Below are 19,032 nucleotides of genomic sequence, written 5' to 3'. Positions count from 1 at the left end.
AGACCAGTCATACTGTTTATGTTATATATCTAGAGCTCTTGGTTCCAAATCTTAGTGACCCAGATCTGGAGCCAGTAATGTCTTAATAACTCAGTTTAATTAACTAAAGCAATGAGGGAAGCTTTCTTACTTAATAAATCTCATTTGGATATACAAACCAGATACAGAATGTTGTTGCTTAATATCTGTCACTGGATTTGTTATCTAAATTGAATGACAAAAGGCATTTATTTCCCCACTTTCCCCTCCTCCCCTGCCCCCACTCAGTCAAGTCATTGGAATACTTTCTGAATTCCATATATGATCAGTGTGCTTCGTCTTGGCCTTAGGCAGCCTTCTTCGCAGTACTAGGAAATCCAGCAAGTTAGGCAGCATTAGCAGACTTTTATTTCTGATGTGGAAGCTACCAGCAAAGGTGACAGTTCTTGATGATGGGCACCATCTGGAATCACTGTAGTCTTTGTGGTGAAGGCACAACGGAGCTTTCTGTTTGTGCCTTGTCTGGGAAGTTCCAGATATCATTTGTAGTGTCACTGAAATATGTGCCTTTCATGAAGGGTGGAGTTCTTGCTGCAGTATATCCTGTAGATATTTTGCTCTACAGTCTTGCTTTGATAGTTAATGTTTGATTACGCAGTGTTTTGAATTGTTGATTGTAATATGCGTTGTTACATTCAGTCAGGCAAGAGACTATTTCACTGTTTTCTGACTCATACTTTACAAAGTCTCTACATAACAGCCAGAGTCAAACCATACATAATACTGTGCATGCTAAATAGAAGCAGTCTTTCAACATAACTAAACAGCTATCAAATCATGATTTGTAATGAGCAATTCAATTGTTAAAGATTCTGCACCTATTTCTTCAAAAGTGACTTGGTCACCTTGATGAAGACTTCACCAGACTGAGGTTACATATTGTGATGGTGTCCAGCTGATGGCCCACACATTAATTTGTCTAATTTTGTGCTATTCCATTTCTTCAAATGTTTTTCTTATTGCAGTGTAATTTGTCCTTTGAGCGATCTTGTGGATGGGTAGCATGATAGCATAGCAGCTAGTGTATGTTTCGATGTACATGTGACAAAGATAATCTAGCTATGTTTTTATCTTAGTTCCCATGATGGCCGTGCAGTCTCTTTCGGTGTTGTTTTAAGCAGATGTGTCTGGAATAGGTAGCTTGAGGAGGGCACAATCAGATTATTTCTTCATGTTAGTTACATTTTCCTTGCTGCATATGTCAGAACCCTAATCTGCAGTCTGGCACTGTCGCAATTTCCCATAAATGGTGGTTTAATGTAGTGTTGAGAAGATAAGTATTGACCTTTCAAGTTACACAAACTTTGATTTTAGTTTGTTGCTTCAATCTTTACAGATTCAAATTGGAATCATTCTTATTTCTCTGATACATTTGGGAGCAATGTCTGATAGGATCTGCCCTGTTTTTGTTTGCAGTTTAGTCATGTATGTCGCTAGTCTCTGAACTTTCAACTATTGCACAATTTTTATTATTCTCAATATATAGTAATACTCCAGTGCGTTTCCTGTTTCTGATGATTAAAGAGTGTGGTATACCTCATTAATACATTTGCCAAAATTCTAACTCCCAGCTCCTGTTCACCCTTCATCCCTGAGCTTGTTCACTTGAGCTGACTTTAAATTAAGCAGTGCTTCAGTTTTTAAAAACATACCCTTTTTTCCAATCCCAATCTTGCCATCTTCAAATCCTTAATTTCAAAATTGATTTGAATGTTGATGTTTCAATCCTGATCTCTTCACTATTCTCCAAATGTGTCCATTTCTTAGTGGCCATCCTTTCTGGTTGCTAAGATCATGAACACCAGATTTCCCTCAAAACCACTTTATTCTTCTAATGTTCTTTAAATATACTATATTAAGACTAATTTGGTTAAACTTGCAATTTGTTAGTGGGGAACCTTGATATTTTCTGTGTACTTCTCTCATTTATTTTAGCCGTTAAAGACTTGGGTATATTTGGTATATCCAGTGATCTAAGCATCATATTTGCTGTTCTCTTTTCCCTTTGTCTTCTTCATGCCTCAAGCTATGCTTGCTGGATGTTGTCTATTTACTGCTAATTCTCCCAAGATTTTATGTATTTTAATTAGGAAAATTCATCTCAAACAGGCTTTGCAATATTTCGGGTATTAGGGAATTTTTATTAAGGGTATTGAGAATGATTAGCATACTTAGAAGAATGAATTGCGATTACATGGTATGGGCCAGCTGAATGAATAGATAGAATGCAATGAGAAAAAAATGTGATTATTCACTTTGCACGTAACAGGAAGCAGAGTATTTATTGAATGGTAAGAGGTTGGGCGGTCTGATGTTCAAATAGGCTTGTCGGTGGTTCTGCACATGTGTATGAAGGTTAGGTTGTGCATGCAGCAGGTAATTTTGAAGGCAAATAATGTGTTAGGCTTCATTACAAGAGATTTGAATACAAGGGTAGACAGTATTGCACTTGTATATTCCCGGCAAAACTAAGCCTAGTCTTAACTGGCAAGAATGTATTTTCATAGAGCGCAGGAAAGAATTTAATTATCCCTGACTTTAGAACATCATCAGAAGTTATAAGATTCTTAAAAGACTTTGGGTGAAAGTATTTGGGACTTGGGGATGTGAGAAGTACACACTTAGAACAAAAGCTACACAAACTGAGGTGAAAGTTTTTTTGAACTTGGTAGTGAGCCTTTGTAATTCTGTACCCTGAATAGCTGTGAAGGCTCAGCTATGTTCATTCTAAATGAATCAGCAGAATTTTGGGTAGTAAGGGAATTGAAGGATATGGGGATAGTGGTGGAAAATAGTCCTGAGGTAATAGATCAGCCATGATGAATGGTAATGTAGGCTTGAAGAGCTTGGATGGCCTGCTCTTGTGTCATAGAGTTCTCTTTACCTCCTCATTGACATATAAACTAGTTGCATTTAAAACACTACATTGGGCATTTGACAGCACTTTACAGGTCATTACACAAACACTCCTTGATTGGTTTTTTTTTAGCTGATGTGCTTGGGTGGTGTCAATTAGCTGGTGAAAATCATCAGGACACAACTCTGCTGTTTACATAAGTGTCATGTTTTACATGGAAGGATTTGGCTTAATTTATCAGAAGGGCAACACCTCTGGTAAAGCCAGCAATCGTCAATTATGTGTTTCTTTCCTGTATGTAGGTGTCACTGGCAGAATTCTCTTTAATTACACATTTCTTCATTGCCCTTGGGGCATTTCAGTTACAAGTCAGGCACATTATAACTATGGAGTGGCATAGCCAGATTAGATAAGGGCAAATCGGTGAACTGCTTCCATGGCCCTCATTGCTCAAATCTTTATAAGAAAAAAATTATAAGTAAATTTAAATTCTCCTGCTACTATTATGGGATTTGAGTGCTGTTTCTAGATTAGTCTTCTAAAATGGTAGTACTCTGGGTAGCAAACATTTATTGCAGAGTATTATGCTAGATTGGGCATCAAATTTTGAGTGTCATAGGGGTGCGTGGGGTGTGTAGATTAAGCTAGAAAATTCTTGCAGTTCATCATTTGTTAAGCAGTCCACTGCAGAGTTACATCTTGGATTTACTGATGTCTTTGAGCATGGTCATCTCAAGATACATCCTTGGGCCCTACTTATTTAATTTTGTTTCTGGAGTCCATAGCTTGTGGCAGCACCTTTCGTGTATGTCAGTGATGTTAATTTTTTTACTTTTCTGATTTACAGTCTTGGATGAGCCAATAATTCCTTCAGTTGTAAATGGGATTTGTGCTAGCCTGCCTGGTTCTCATCTCTCAGATAACTCAAATTTCCTCATTTATTAGCAGAGTCCTTTGGGACTGAGGTTGACACTTGATCTCTGAGAGGTGATAGGTCAATATGCGAACCACATGCTATCCCCAGAAGAGGCAGGATGTGACTGAGATGCACGGCTGGGTAGTTTGTGAGTTGACACACTTCTGTTTATATAGTGTTTGGGCCCTGGATGCACGGTACTTGTTCCCAATACCATCCTTGAATGTTTCTTCTCCACTTTGAGTGGTTGTGTGCAGCAAATCCCAATGGTTATTGGACATGTAGCATTTGTTCCACAGAGATTTTGAACATATCCTTTAATTCTTCCTCCAAGCCCCACAATTTGGTAATCTCTTCACATAACAGATTTAGCATTTATTTCAGCAATCTAGTGTTTGTTATGAAAGTGATATGATCTAGTATCAGGCATGCAAAAAAGTCACACTTTGCTAAAGGAGCTCATTAATGGGGATGCTGTCCAGGGAAACTGGTGTAAAGTCACATTTTCTATTTGTTCTTCAGTTTGTATTCAAATCCTACATCCAGTCCATTGCTCTGACTGCCCTTTCCGGCTGTTTGACCTTTCAATGTACCTGTCATTGTGCTTGGCTTTCCTCATTATTTTATTGTTCAAGCTCCTACTTTGACAAATTCCAAAATTATCTAGGATTTTACAGCTAATTTCATATTTTACTCTTCAGTTTTAACCTTATTTTCTTGATTGCAAACTCATTGAATTTAAAGTTCTGATTTACAATGTGCTTCCAAATCCTCTCGGTGATTTTTTTTCTTCTTGCAACCTTCTATAAATGCTTCAAAGCGTGACTATCTACTTGATATGCATTCCCTTCCCATTCACTTCACCCAATCCCAAAACTGGTTTATTGGCCCTTTTAGGTTTCTAAAGTTACCACCTTTAGCACAAATCACATTTCTGCTTGCTTCTGGATACTACATCCAATGCAGTGGATGGCAGAAAAATCATATCTAAGACTTGACTATATCTCTATCTGATGGTTTGTCCAATTTGTTTGATTATTTGTATTGAGGATTTTATGGGGGATACCCAAGTTATTTCTTACCCATTAAACCAATCTGCATTAATGCTGGATTAAATGAATCAAAATATCAACTAATAACTTTATTCAACACAGATTTAACAAATGGCTTAAAAAAACTAAGCATGGAAGATTGCACTGAATATTTGGGTATGTTTATTAAACACTGATAGGTGTAATTTTTGGGAGCATAATTATGCATAGAAAAGATGCTAGGAATTTGCTTCTTTCAGTCTGTTCTGCCGTCCATAAGGTCATTTTCCTCATCACTGCCTTTAAACTTTTAACTGCTCTTTAAAAAATTTAAGCATTGCTATTTTTAACACTAATTTCAATAAACAGCCAGTCTCTTCAACAACGTAGCTTAGTTCTTCACAGTAGTTTGACTGCTTAGCTTCAAAATTGGAGCTCTTAATGGAGTAGAAGTCTAGGGCAGATCATCTGCAGTAAATGTTCCATTTCAGTGTGTTAATCTTGAGTGTTAATAGCACGTCACTCTTTGGGTTCATGGATAAAATTATAAACCCCCTTTTCCTATCCAAATTATCAATTCTTTGATTTTACTGAACGTTTTAAACATTTGAGTTGTTCATTACTTTTGCACTGTTTTGTTCATTATTTTCAAGTGCAAAAATGATTACCAACTGCATTCTTTCAAGGATGTTATTCAACTAGACCAAGGATCATTAGTGACATAATTAGTGTTACAAAGGAAGGAACTCAAATTATTTGAGGTTGCCTTTTACTTTTTAATCTTTTTTTTTTGGAAACTGGGTGTTGTTACGTTACTGCCCAAAATGCCATTGGTGCGTAGTGCAGCATTGCAGGTCCTCCAGCTTTGTCTGTCCTTGTGGCTATCTTCTCTACTGTGCCTCAGGTGTGGTTCAAAATCCTCATTTCTGCTTCTGTGGTATGGTGCCAAGTTGCCTTTGGTCTCCCACGTTTCTTCTGCCCTTCAGGGGTTCGGTGATGTACTGTCTTGATGATGGAATCCTCATCATGTGCCCAATCCATCTCCCAACATTTCCTCATTATGATTGTGGCCATGTCCTCTTGGTGACACTGAAGGGAGGAGTCGGGCATGGTTGGAGATCTCGGATCTTTCTTGGCCAGAAAATATGGAGGATCTTCCAGAGGTTCATGGTGTGGGATGACGACAGCTTGGCAAGGTTGCTCTTTGTCGTGCACCAGCATTCTGACCCAAACAAGAGTGTCAACAGAATGAGTGTTATTGGCAAGACCTGTATACATGACCCACCCCTGCTTGCTCTTGGTGGGGAGCATCTTGAACCTCTACTGTCCATTCCGTAAAGATACTCCAGCAATGCTATGGGTTAGGCAATGGTGAAGAAGCAGCAACATAATACAAAGTCACAGTGGTGGTATAATGTAGAGAGCAATGTGATGGTGATGTTCCTATATGCATAGTGTCCTTACACCTTTCGGTACTTCAGGGATTAGTGGATGATGCAGTTGTAGCCTCGATGAGGAACTGCAGTGTACTTGTCCTAGTTGGATGCATTCAACCACTGTGGACATGGTGAATGTTCAGGGTGATGGGTGGGTTATCAATCGAGGGCTGCTTTTTCTTTCTTCCCAGGAATGCGGTTAAACGCTTGAATCTTGTTTGAGGCACACATCCAGAGAAGCGGAGTATTTTGCTCAGGGAATACTTTAGAGGTAGTCATGCGATTGGGATTTTAAGAGCTGAGTCATTTGGTAACAGATACCTGACCACTGAATTAATTGTGGCTGACCCAGTTGTTCATGATCAGTGATTTCTTCTGTTGGGGTAATTCTGTAAAATGTTAAGAGTTGATTATTAGACTCTTGTTGTAGATGGCCATTTTCTGGCCTGCACGTTAACTTGTGACCTTATGAATGTTATCCAGGTATTGATTCACACAGACTTGGTCTGCTTCATTTACAGAAGAGTTCTGAATGGAATTGAACGGGCAATCATCAGCAAACATTCCTGATGCCTTTTGACGTTAATGATAGGAAGTTCATCGGGCCAGTGGTACTGCCTGAGTAATTCCACCGGTGATATGGAGTTTTCATGATTGACCTCCAACAACTTCAGTTGCCTACCTACATTTGTACAAGTTATGACCCTAACCGACTGCACTGACTTTTGTACGGACTTTAATTTTATTGGGGCTAGTTGATTGCGGCCGGCTGGTGGCGTAGTGGCATCAACACCGGACTTCGGAGTGAAGGCTCCTGAGTTCGAACCCAGCTGGCTCCCCAGGCACGTTTTTCATCCGTGCTGGGTTGAGCGTCGAGTTAGCAACTCGACCTCGTAAAAAAGAAATTGCCTGCTACAGAAACATCAGCAAAAAGTTGATGGCCTACGCTCTTGTGAGTTTAAAAGGCAATTTCCTTTTTTTTTCCCAGTTGATTGCACAATTGGTTAAATACAGTCTTGATGTCAAGGACAGCTGTTTTCTCTGCACGTCCTGGAATTTACTGTTTGAAGCAAGTATGCGATGTGGTCTTGGTTAAATACAAACTGAGCATTAGTGATTAAGTTATTGAGAGCCTATCACATGAATTAAATTAGTTAAAGTGGGAGGGACGAGAACTTGCTAACAGAGATAGGATATTCTTGGAGGCCCTTTCATTTAAAGTTTATTATCTGCCACAATTTACAGCTAGGTGCAGCAGGATTATGGAGCTTTATTCTGAGCTGTTGAATCTGTGATTACTCCTTAGCATAACTGTGTTATATTGGCATCTCATTTTTAGGTATGCCTGTCTGCACTTAAAGAACTATGATTTATTCTTTGGGTTGATTGTAGCAGTTAAATCTTGTAGTTGCTTAATTCTAACGCTGCTGATACTCCATGACCAGTCGATGCCCAGTTTTGAGTTTTGCATCTGTTGTGAATGTATTCAGAAGTGATGGAAGCTGTATTTAGTGTGAAGGTAGGAATTTGTTTCTACAAGGACTGTTCAATGATATTATATCTTGGCACTTCCATCTGGTGCAGATATATTGGGCACATAAGTATATCCTTCATGTTTAACTCACTCCTGGTGCACAGACCCAGTCTGGTAGCCATATTCCCCAGGAAGTTACCCCAGTCAGAGTACATTCAGTACCTTTGCATTGAGGAGAGAGAAGAGGTTGGAACTGAGAGGACTCCTCTCTCCTGTTTGCACATCATTGCATCCCCCCTTTTGTGATTGATCTGCCAAGGGGAGAGTTCCCAGTTCCGCTCTTTCCTCTACTGCTGCAATGAGGGCCTCTCTCAGACTGGAGGAGCAACAACTCATATTCTGTCTGGGTAGCCTCCAACCTGATGACATAAACATAAATTTCTTCACCCAGTAATTTTCCCCTCTACCCTTCTCTCACTTTTCATTTCCAGTTCTTGCTCTCATACCCCTTCTCATCTGCTTATCACCTCCTTCCCTTTCTCCCATTCTCCACTCTCCTCTCAGATTCCTCCTCCTCCAGCCCTTTACCTTTTCCACCCATCACCTCCCAGCTTCTGACTTCACTCTCCCCCACCCACCTACCTTCCCTTCACCTGCCTTTACTTATCACCTTCCAGCTTGAACTCCTTCCTACCCCTGACCTTATTGTGGCTTCTTCCCTCTTTCTTTCCAACCCTGATGAAGGGTCTTGGCTCAAAATGTTGACTTGTTTTATTTCTTTCCGTACATGTTGCCTGACCTGAGTTCCTCCAGCATTTTGTGCATGCTACTTGGGAGGAAGTTTCAATGTCTGGTTGATTCCATGAGACTCAATGGAGTCAATGGTTTATTTCCCAGGACTCATCCCTCCTGTTTGCATGCCATTGCACCCCCCCCCCCCACCCCTTTTGTGATTGATCTGCCACTTTGGGTGGGTCATTCTCAGATTATGGAGCCTGCACTATCTTTTAAGTATGATTCTGCAAGTACAAGTATGTCAGGCTGTTGCTTAACTAGTCTATCGGTCAGTAATTCCAACTAGGTTACCAGTCCCTATGTGTCTATGAGGAGGACTAGGCTGGAGTAACTTTATCTTGCCTGTCTTGTGCAATAGTGGTGTTGTCTTTTTTTCTGCTTTAACAGTTCTGGTGCAACAGTGGGATAGTAGAATATTTCAGAGGAAAGTTAAAAGTAAACTCCATTGCCCAGGCTGTGGAGTTGCATATAGATCTTTTAAGGATGGGAAATGTCTTTCTCTGAAGAGCGTTAGTGAACCAGGTTTTTACAGTCTGAGAATAGCAAGGTCTAGCTTTTTTAATATCCAGATTGAAATTGAAATTTTAAGTTGCCTGGATAGGATTTGAATTTGTGCCTCTGAGTTGTTAGTGCAGACCTCTCACCGATGCCTCAGACCTGGCACAAAACTCATGGTCTGCCAGGCAGTGCTAATCCCTGCCCTACCTTTCCTATTCTGAAAGATGACACTAATGCTGCTTCTGGAAAATGCTCCAAATTCACTGGAAGGATGTTAGTCACACCATTGCTCTCTTAGATCAATGCACATGGCATTGTTGCCCTAATTACCTAATTATGTTATTCTGAACCCAATTTGACCTAAAACCAGCCTGTTTAAGATCCTTGTCTCAAAAGCTTTATTCAAGGACTGTAATCATTGCGTATTAAAGCGTATATTAATTGAATTTCTGCTGGGGGTGAATCCAGTTTTATTAAACTGGAAAGAGAGTAGGAAAGACTTGCAAGGCTCTTGCCAGGACTTGAGGGACTGAGTTATAGGGAGAGGTTCAACAGCTAAGACCCTTTTCTTTGAGATAACTTTACAGGGTGTATAAAATCATGAAGGGATTCTATAGGGTAAATGTACTTGGTCTTTTCCCCAGGATTAGAGAATCAAGAACTAAAGGGCTTAGGTTTAAAGTGAGAGCAGAAAGATGAGAAAATGGAAAGATAGAAACTTCTGGTGCACCTCTGGTGAAGGGGTTTCTTGTGTCCATTCTGGGGCAGCGCACTCACTCTCATTTGAGCCCCACTGGACACTCAGCTGTGGCTCACCTGTGGCTCCAAGTAGCTGTTTGCATGCAACAGCGGTCACACTTCGGTATACCGCTTTGACAAGCAGCTTAAACCAGGTGAAGGTAATTGGTGGACTCGACCTGAGTGAGATAGAACACGCCCGTCCTAGCATGCAAAGTCTGCTCCGGTGGACTGGGCAGATAAAATCTACAATGAGATCCAATGGCTAGGAAAGTGATACTGCAGCGCTCCGTGGAGAGGGAAAGGCATGACAAGGCACAGAAGACATCATGGTAATCCACTGCAACCAAAATCCCAGTTTGTAATGCTTGTTTGTGCCACTCTACCCAGACTTCTGAGGTCGATAGAGTGGAACTGCCCCAGTGAAATGGCTTTTCCACTTTAACAGCTCCCACACGGGTTTCCTGTCATCATCAGACATGATGGACAACCACCATGTATATGGAGTGAGTTGCGAGAGAAAGAGTTGAGGCAGGTGCAGTGGCAACTTTATAAAGTTATTTTTACAGACAGATGGAAGAGAAAGGATAAGGACCAGACTCGGACAAATGGAATTAGCTTGGTTGGCCTGGCCCATTTGGGCCTCTGCTAACTGATTTCCTAAGATTACAAACAATTAGTATCCGAATAGGGTATCAGTAGAGTGCTAGATATCATTTCCTTCAGTCACTATTAATTTCTATTTTAATGTCTTTTGCATGGGCCCACCAAAATCATTAAGTATCTTGAACTTTTCACACCAGAGATTTTATTTAGGTGTGAGGTGAGAATTGGGGTTCAATTTTAAATTTATCCTGCACAAAATTCTTTGTTTAAAGGTCTGGACAAGTTAATCCATATAAGTATGAAGTATTAGACTTCAGGAGGTCAAATGTAAGAGAAGCATACTATAAAATGGTGGACCCTTAAGGGCATTGATGTACAGTGAGATCTTGGCTTGCATGCACATGTGTTGCCCCCTGAAAGTTACAACACAACTGAAGAAAGTGTACTACATACATGTCTTCATTGGTTGGATCATTGACTACAAAGTCAATTTGCAGCTGTATATAATAAAGAACAACTGGTTGGGTCATCTTGAACTATCATTGCCACATTACAAGAAGGATGTGGAGGCTTTGGTGAGGGTGCAGAACAGACCAATGGGGTTAGTTTAATTTTGCATCATGGTTGTGCAGATACTGTGGGCCAAAGGACCTGTTCCTGTATGATGTACTGTTCTATGTCCCATTAGAATCTTTGATGTCTTTGTCTTGACCCTATACTAATTTCTTAATAGCCTTACTTTAAAACTCATCTTGTTCTCTTTAGAAAGTTTAGTTTCTAATGTAGGATATTACGGCAATTTAGATTTTTACCTGAAGGGAAAGGGGAAAGAGATGCTGCAAAGATGGGGATGAAAGCTGCAGTTTTAATATACTGAATCTTGATACCTCCTTATTGATTTCATTGGTGAGTTTATATAACTTCTGATGGAAGTAATAAAACTGAGTGTGTAATTTGAATTTAAACTCTGGTCTGCATAGAACAACGTGTTTACTGGGACAGCTTGGGGTGGCAGCATGATAGTTTGAAATCTGATTGTTTTAATTGGCTTGATCAAGCATTTTGATACCTATGTGGGTAAATGGTTAAAGTAGCCATTGTTGGTGATCTGATGGCCATATTGGGATAGGTAAAATTGAATCCGGAACACTAATGGGAAAAGTCTGAGTGGTAGAGAACCCAGGGGATGGAATTAGATATCAAGGTTGCAGTTCTTGATCTATCAAGAGTAGTTAAATGCTTTTAGAATTCTCGGTGCACCTGACATCCAGAATAGATTGATAGTCAAACACAAAATGTTGGAGGAACGCAGCAGGTCAGGCAGTATCTATGGAGAGGAATTATCAGTTGCTGTTTCAGGCCAAGACCCTTCAGTAGGATACAGTCATGTCTGTTTAATCCATAAAAATTTTTTCCCCTAACTTGATCAGAACTAGTTGACATGTCTCTGAAGCTCTACTTGTATAAAGCAGACATTTCATTCTGTAGTGAGGGAATTTTCATGCATATATGAGAGTCATTGGTCTTTATGCTACAATAACTTGGTCTCTGAAACTAGTATATGAGCATTACCACATTTTTATTGCAGACACAAGTTTCCCCAAGGGCAGGAAGAAAATTTTGAAGAAACCCAAGTTCAAAGCAATTCTTCATGGACAATTTGTCAATTTGCACAGTGTATTGTATTTGATAATTGAAATCCATGGTGAATAAATTTGAAGACAAACTGGGCAGGGCGGCACAGTAGCATAGTGATTAGCATAAAGCATTACAGTACCAGCGACCTGGTTTAAATTCCCACTGCTGTCCGTAAGGAGTTTGTATGTTCTCCCTGTGATTTCATGGGTTTCCTCTGGGTGCTCTGGTTTCCCCTCAGTCCAAAGATTTACTAGTTCATAGGTTAATTGGTCATTGTAAATTGTCCAGTGATTAGGCTGGGGTTAAATCAGGGGTTGCTGAGTGGTGCAGGTTAAGGGGCCAGAAGGACCTATTCACACTGTATCTCAATAAAAAAATAAATTCAAGCTGTTTACTATCCAGTTAACTGTCAAGATATCTAGTAGAGAACTTCACATTATAAAAGTTCTAATGAGAAAACGCCCAATGATTCGGAACTCAGTGCTCTAAGAATGACAGTCATCATTGAAAGAACAGTATCGGCAAGCCATAGACTAAAACAGAAAATCTAGATAGTTTAATTGTTCATGTAACTCATTTGTATCCAAGAAATCTGCTCTTTGCTGTCAAAGTTTGAAAAGCTCCACCCATTTAAAAACTCAATGCATGACTCTTACAGAGTTTGAGACTGCGGATACTGGTATCTGGAGCAACAAACAACATGCTAGAGGACAGCTGGGTTGAGCAGTATCTAGAAAAGAAATTGTCGACATCCTGGGGTCTTGTCCTGTATTAGGAGTCTGATACAGCTTTGCTTGTTTTGGTATAGCTGAAGGTTTGTCTGAGGTTTTAGCCCTTCCAAACATTAACTTTATACAGTAGTGCAGCTGAGCATCAACATTGTTAGTTCAAAGTTTATTGGTACTGTTGTGTTTGTGGAAGGTAAATGATAGACACTTAAAAATTTCTGAGCAAATTTCATCACTTTAAACTGATGTGCATTAGTTTTTGACATGCAGAGGAAATGTTAAAAAATGAGGTCTTGAAGATTTTGCCTTTGTATTTTGTGGATTGTTAGTTACTAAAAAGGCCAATATTGTTCATCCCTTATTGAAAGTGGTGGTGGTGAGCTATCCGCTTTGAACAGCAGTAGTCTGAAAGTTGTGATAAAGATGATCTTGCAATGCTCAGTGAAAGAATGATTTGAAGAATTGGGGTGCCCTATAAGTGGTAGTGTTCCTAGGCGTTGGCTGCCTTTGGTTATGGAAGTTTTAAATTTGGGAGGTATTGTTGCAATAGCTTAATTGAGTAATTGCAGTGTATACTTTATACTTTATTGTCACTAAACAATTGCTACTAGAACGTACAATCATCATAGCGGTATTTGATTCTGCGCTTCTCGCTCCCTGGATTACAAATTTATAGTAAATATTAAAATTTAAATTATAAATCATAATTAGAAAATAGAAAAATGGAAAGTAAGGTAGTGCAAAAAAACCAAGATGCACGTCCGGATATTTGGAGGGTACGGCCCAGATCCGGGTCAGGACCCGTTCAGCAGTCTTATCATAGTTGGAAAGAAGCTGTTCCCAAATCTGGCCATATGAATCTTCAAGCTCCTGAGCCTTCTCCCAGAGGGAAGAGGGACGAAAAGTGTGTTGGCCGGGTGGGTTGTGTCCTTGATTATCCTGGCAGCACTGCTCCGACACTGTACGGTGTAAAGTGAGTCTAAGGACGGAAGATTGGTTTGTGTGATGTGCTGTGCCGTGTTCACGATCTTCTGCAGCTTCTTCTGGTCTTGGACAGGACAACTTCCATACCAGGTTGTGATTCACCCTAGAAGAATGCTTTCTACGGTGCATCTATAAAAAATAGTGAGGGTTTTAGGGGACAGGCCAAATTTCTTTAGTTTTCTCAGGAAGTAAAGGCGCTGTTGGGCCTTCTTGGCAGTGGACTGTGCTTGGTTGGACCAAGTCAGGTCATTTGTGATATTGACCCTGAGGAACTTAAAACTTTTGACCTGTTCCACTTGCGCACCACCAATGTAAATTGGGTCGTGTGGTCCGCTACTCCTTCTGAAGTCAACAACCAATTCCTTCATCTTGCTGACGTTGAGGGGTAGGTTGTCGTCTTCACACCATGCCTCTGGGTTCTTAATTTCCTCTCTGTACTCAAACTCATCATTACCCGAGATACGGCCTACAATTGTTGTGTCATCAGCAGACTTATATTTTGTAGTGTCTGGGGCTGAGGGAATGAATATTTAAAGTAATATACTGGGTGTCAAGCTAGCCACTTAGTACTGGATAATAAACTGCAGAGTGTTGGGCATGGAATAAGTCTTTGGTTTGTGAATTTTTTTTACTGGAAGATGACGTGACATAAGCAGCCTAACTTTTGATTCCTTTGCCTCTCGAGAAAAAGTGGTTAGTTGACAAAACAGTGGGATCCAATTTTTAATGTATAAATTAAGACTTGTACAACAGGCTTAGAACGGTGAAGCTTCACAGTGTTTGATCTTATCCAGTATAAGAGTGTGGTGTAGATGTTTTGAACTTTTTCCCTTTTCCTTCCCTAGTCCCTTGTTCACCAGCAAATCATGAGCACTCCTTATTTTGCTTGGAAATTTGGGAAGGACTCGGAGAGATGGCATGCCATCATATCCAGAAACTTTTTCGGATGGTTGGAGGACCAAGGCATTAAAGTTGAATTTTGGGTTTGTAATTTTTTGATCTCTGTAAAATATACTTTTAATACAGTGGATTCAGTTAGGACATTGATTAATTGGGGTGGCTGCTTATTTGAGACAACTCTTAAAGAACAAAAACTAAATCGAGAAAATAGCCAATATTCTCTTTTATTTGGGACACTATGATGCTTAATTAGGGCAAGAAACTGTTGCTGAGCAGTTTCTAACAACTATCAGTCATGTGCACTTGTGGCTTTTAGACTCTACACCATGTTTCGGGTGAACAGCTTTTAAATAGAGTCAGTTTGTCTTCAAAAAGCAGCGATTTTTGTCATGGTTTATGAGAAATAGGTAGTAAGACAACTCAGAATTGTTTTGCTCACTGCAGTTTCTAGCATTCAGGGATGGAGATGCCAGAAATGGCCAGGAGTGGAAATGAAATTATTTCAATATTTTGTTAGGAATTAAAGGTATCAACAACTATCTTGAATGTTACAACGAAAATGAAGATTTGGAGGAGGCGATCATCGACAGCATTGTCTGAAGGCAGCCCATTACCTGCAGGAGGTGTCTACATTGATTTTGTTCATTTACAGTCAAAAGAATGTGACGTGGATGAATTCCTCCGTAGATAAGTATTAGGAACTAAGTTTTATAACACTGTAGTAGTATTGGTGGTGTTCTAGTTTGTTCTATATCTCACTTAAATACATAATTTGCTACTCAGTATATTTTTTAATAACTTTTTAACTTTCCGTGAAACTTTGACTGATTGGGGCAGCCACTTAATTGGTCCAAAATGTACTAGTCCTGATGTCTCCTGATTAACCAGAATGCACTGTATTTACAAAGTGACATTGCAGTACATTGAAAATGTCACTGTACGTAAGTCTGTTAAACAGTTCTTGATAAACTTGTCATCGATGTAGGAGAAACTGATGTCATTTAATTAAGTAGAGAGGTGTATTTGTTACTTGTGTTCAGAATAGGTCATTTCGTTTTCAGAGCAGTGAAAAATTAACCTCAAGCTAAGGTAATCAAAGCAGTTTTCAACCTTAACTGTGCTGAGCACAGAGTATTGGCAATGCAGTGCTGCGGATTGAGACTTTGGATAACTTCATTCAGTTCAATATTTTGAAGTCATCATTGTGATTTTCATTATGGTGTTAAATCTGCCAGTAGGATTTAGATTGTCTTACTAGACATGCTAGTGATTGGTGATCTACCTTTTAGCTGTTCAAAGACTGCAGAATAGCTGTTGAAATGGGGATATTAAAAAAAATTGGCATTTGTTTATTTCACAGCATTAGATGCCCCAAGTACTTTTGAAATGTCACAGTAATGTGGGAATCAACAGCCAATTTGCACATGAATGGTAATGGCTTTTAATATTTTTTTGTGAAACTATACTGACAATATCAGTAGAAGCATAGAAATTTTCAAATTTTTGTGAAACATGGTTTGGTAGTGAGAAGTCATGCCCATAGGGACATCTGAAGCCATGGCATATGTTTAACGCAAGGAATAAATTGGAGAGGAATGGAGGATTTTTTTCATCCAGGAGGTGATTGTAATCTGGCATGATCGCAGAAGGTGGTAGAGACACAAGCAGTCTCTTGGCATTTTAAAATAAAACTTCTGAGCACTTGAATGACCAAGGTGCAGAAAGCAAGTAAATGGGATGAATATGTGTAATTGATAGTATAGATGTGGTAGGCTGAGGGGCCTGTTTCCATGCTAGATGACTGACTCTATTGCCCAGGGCACTGAAGATAGATCCTCACTTTTCAAGCTATTTCACGTCATTTGAAATAGTGCTGTTGTTGTGGCTATTCAGGGGACAGACAGATCTCTGGTGTAACTTCTCATCCGAAAGACAGCATGTCATATTGTGCATCATTGCACTGTGACGTCAGTTTGAAATTCAGATTTTCATTTGGTTAAATTATTGTACTTCTGCATCAGAAAGCTCCACTGAATGCTAGTGAAATTGTATCATTCGTATTGCATAACTGTGTAATGCAAACGAGCAGATTTTCTGTGCCAGAAGTATTGCACAAACTGCTCCAAAGTGAAAAAATTCATCTTTTGTATTGGCTTGGGTACATCAGTACTCTGCCTTTTGATAATAACTTGCAAAGTACCATGAACATGTTGCTTTAATGAAATGCTACCCCAGACTGAGGTTAAGTCCTATGATGGAGATTGAACCTAAAACACTTATACCATAACTGCTATCAAAAAGGACGAGCTGAGAAAGGAATGAGTTTGTAATGTTCTCCAAAGGATGTCGATCATAAATCTGAGTAGCCAGTTGTCTTTCTCATTGGTACGTAAAAGTGTTCCAGAGAGACACGAGCGTTTACAGACATTTGGTACAAATATTCTATTAATAAAGTCCATCACCTGCACTTCAGTATAAATTTGATCAGTCCTTTTATATCTTTCAACTTTGATTTCATAAGCTTCAGTTTATTGTTCCCTATCTTCAGGATACAAGGAGTTTTGCACACAAATGCTAAAGTTTTCTTTAAACCTTAAGTCCCCCCCCACCAACACTATCTCCTCCAATCAGAGAGAATAAAAGATAAAGAAACAGAGGTGATAAGTGAGCTCCAGATAAGATTTTAGGGAGAATTAGAAGTGATAGGTATTGAACTGTGTTGTATATGCATGTAGTGAACTTTTAAAAAACCAAATAAAAATTTCTCTTTGAAAAGGAAATGGTCTCTTGAATGGCTGATACAACACACAGATATTCAGTTATTTTTATACTGGCAGGTATTCAACGCAGGTGCAAGGTATGACAGTTTTCTATTGTTCATTAATTGCCAGAATCTGCATCAGTTTTAAATGCTCGATTTTGCAAGTCTTGTCATTTAAGGCTGCTAGGCAGTAAAATGGTATTCATTCGAATAAATTATTCAAAAATTGGCAGAACTAACAGTTTTCAGGTGTGTTGCAGACAATAGCTATATGTGCTATTCAAGTTTGACTTGGCTTTTTGTATTGTTGGAATGGAGCAGATCCAAGCAGGGTACAATATGTGGTCTGTACAACATCAAAACACACCTAAAGTATGAACATTTAAAGTTTGGGACAATTTAATGTCAAACATGGGTTGAGATATTATTCTTGGACTTAGGATCAAATAAGTTCAAAAAGAATGCCTTTGCAATCCAAGCTAAAAAATTTTGCTGATTTGTTCCAGTGATCTTGCAATGAATTATTCTGATACTCTGAGCAGTGCCAGAAGGCTCAGATAGCTCCAAATGGAAGATGTCATTATTAAGTTAACTGCCAGATAGTTTTCATGGAAAGGATTAAATAAAATTGACTTTTAAAACCTAATTTCCATTAATAGCTAAAGGTAGTGTGGAGAACTAATGTGAAAAATAGTGGTTTTATTTTTTTAAATAATCTGTGGCAATGAATAGTGTTCCCCTCAAAGTTATTTCCTTGGAGTGTTAGTAGTCAATTGTATAGGAACTTCCTAATAATCTAAACAACTGTAGCTTTGAGCAGCTCTGCTGGACTTAGCCCAGGCCTCCATTTCTACCTGAAACATGCAATAATTGCCCAATAGTCATGCATCTGCACCTGGACTGTGACATTTTACATCAGGTATATTGCATCTTGGCCCTTGCAGTTTTTTAGAAATATGCCAGTGTTCAGTGGGAAATAGTTGATGCACGTTACAATTTTAATTGATGGGAAAAGGTGAAAAGTAAGAGCTTGGTTATCTGGACTTCCTCATGGTTTAAGATTTGCTGTCAGTTTCACTCCTGGTGAGGAGTTGACTTGGATCCTTTTTAAAAATTTTTTTGTGCCCCTTCGAGTTCTGATGTTTCCTGTATTCCACTCTCTAGGTGGGGTGGGGCGTGTGGAAACAGTAAAAGACATTTGGTGCTACGGCATTAGACAAGAAATCTTATTGTTCAGTAGTTCTAAATGCATGCTTAACCCCTACATTTTCTGCAAATGACTGAATATATGGAGGATATATTTTGACCTGGAAAATGTTGACTTATTTCTTAAGTAGATTGTTGTCCTGAATAGGGTAAAAAAAAATACATGTTTCTCATACTATGGAAAAATCTATTTTAGTGAAAATTGTGGTATATTGACTGATCTCCTGTGATATAATTATAACATCTATGGTGGAAATGGTAATTATTTGGGGTTTAGAAAAGGCTAGGTAGGAAGGTAGAAATTTATATAATAGAATACATCCAACTACTGCCTAGTAGTTCTAAATCTTTAAAATCATCCTGATACTTATTGGATTTATTTGTCTCAAAAGCTAACTTGCATAAAAACTGTTTGAGCACTTGTT

General features: G+C 39.1%; 1 protein-coding gene across 1 annotated transcript in view; it reads left to right on the top strand.

Moving 5' to 3' along the window:
* The window catches only part of ssu72 (SSU72 homolog, RNA polymerase II CTD phosphatase), an 81,703-nt gene that overhangs the window by 33,234 nt on the left and 29,437 nt on the right, over positions 1–19,032 (top strand). The window lies entirely within an intron of this gene.

The sequence above is a fragment of the Mobula birostris genome, chromosome 27 (genome assembly GCF_030028105.1).
Source record: "Mobula birostris isolate sMobBir1 chromosome 27, sMobBir1.hap1, whole genome shotgun sequence".
NCBI lineage: Eukaryota > Metazoa > Chordata > Chondrichthyes > Myliobatiformes > Myliobatidae > Mobula > Mobula birostris.
Note: the sequence above shows the minus strand (reverse complement) of the source record. Positions and strands in the feature narration are given on the sequence as shown.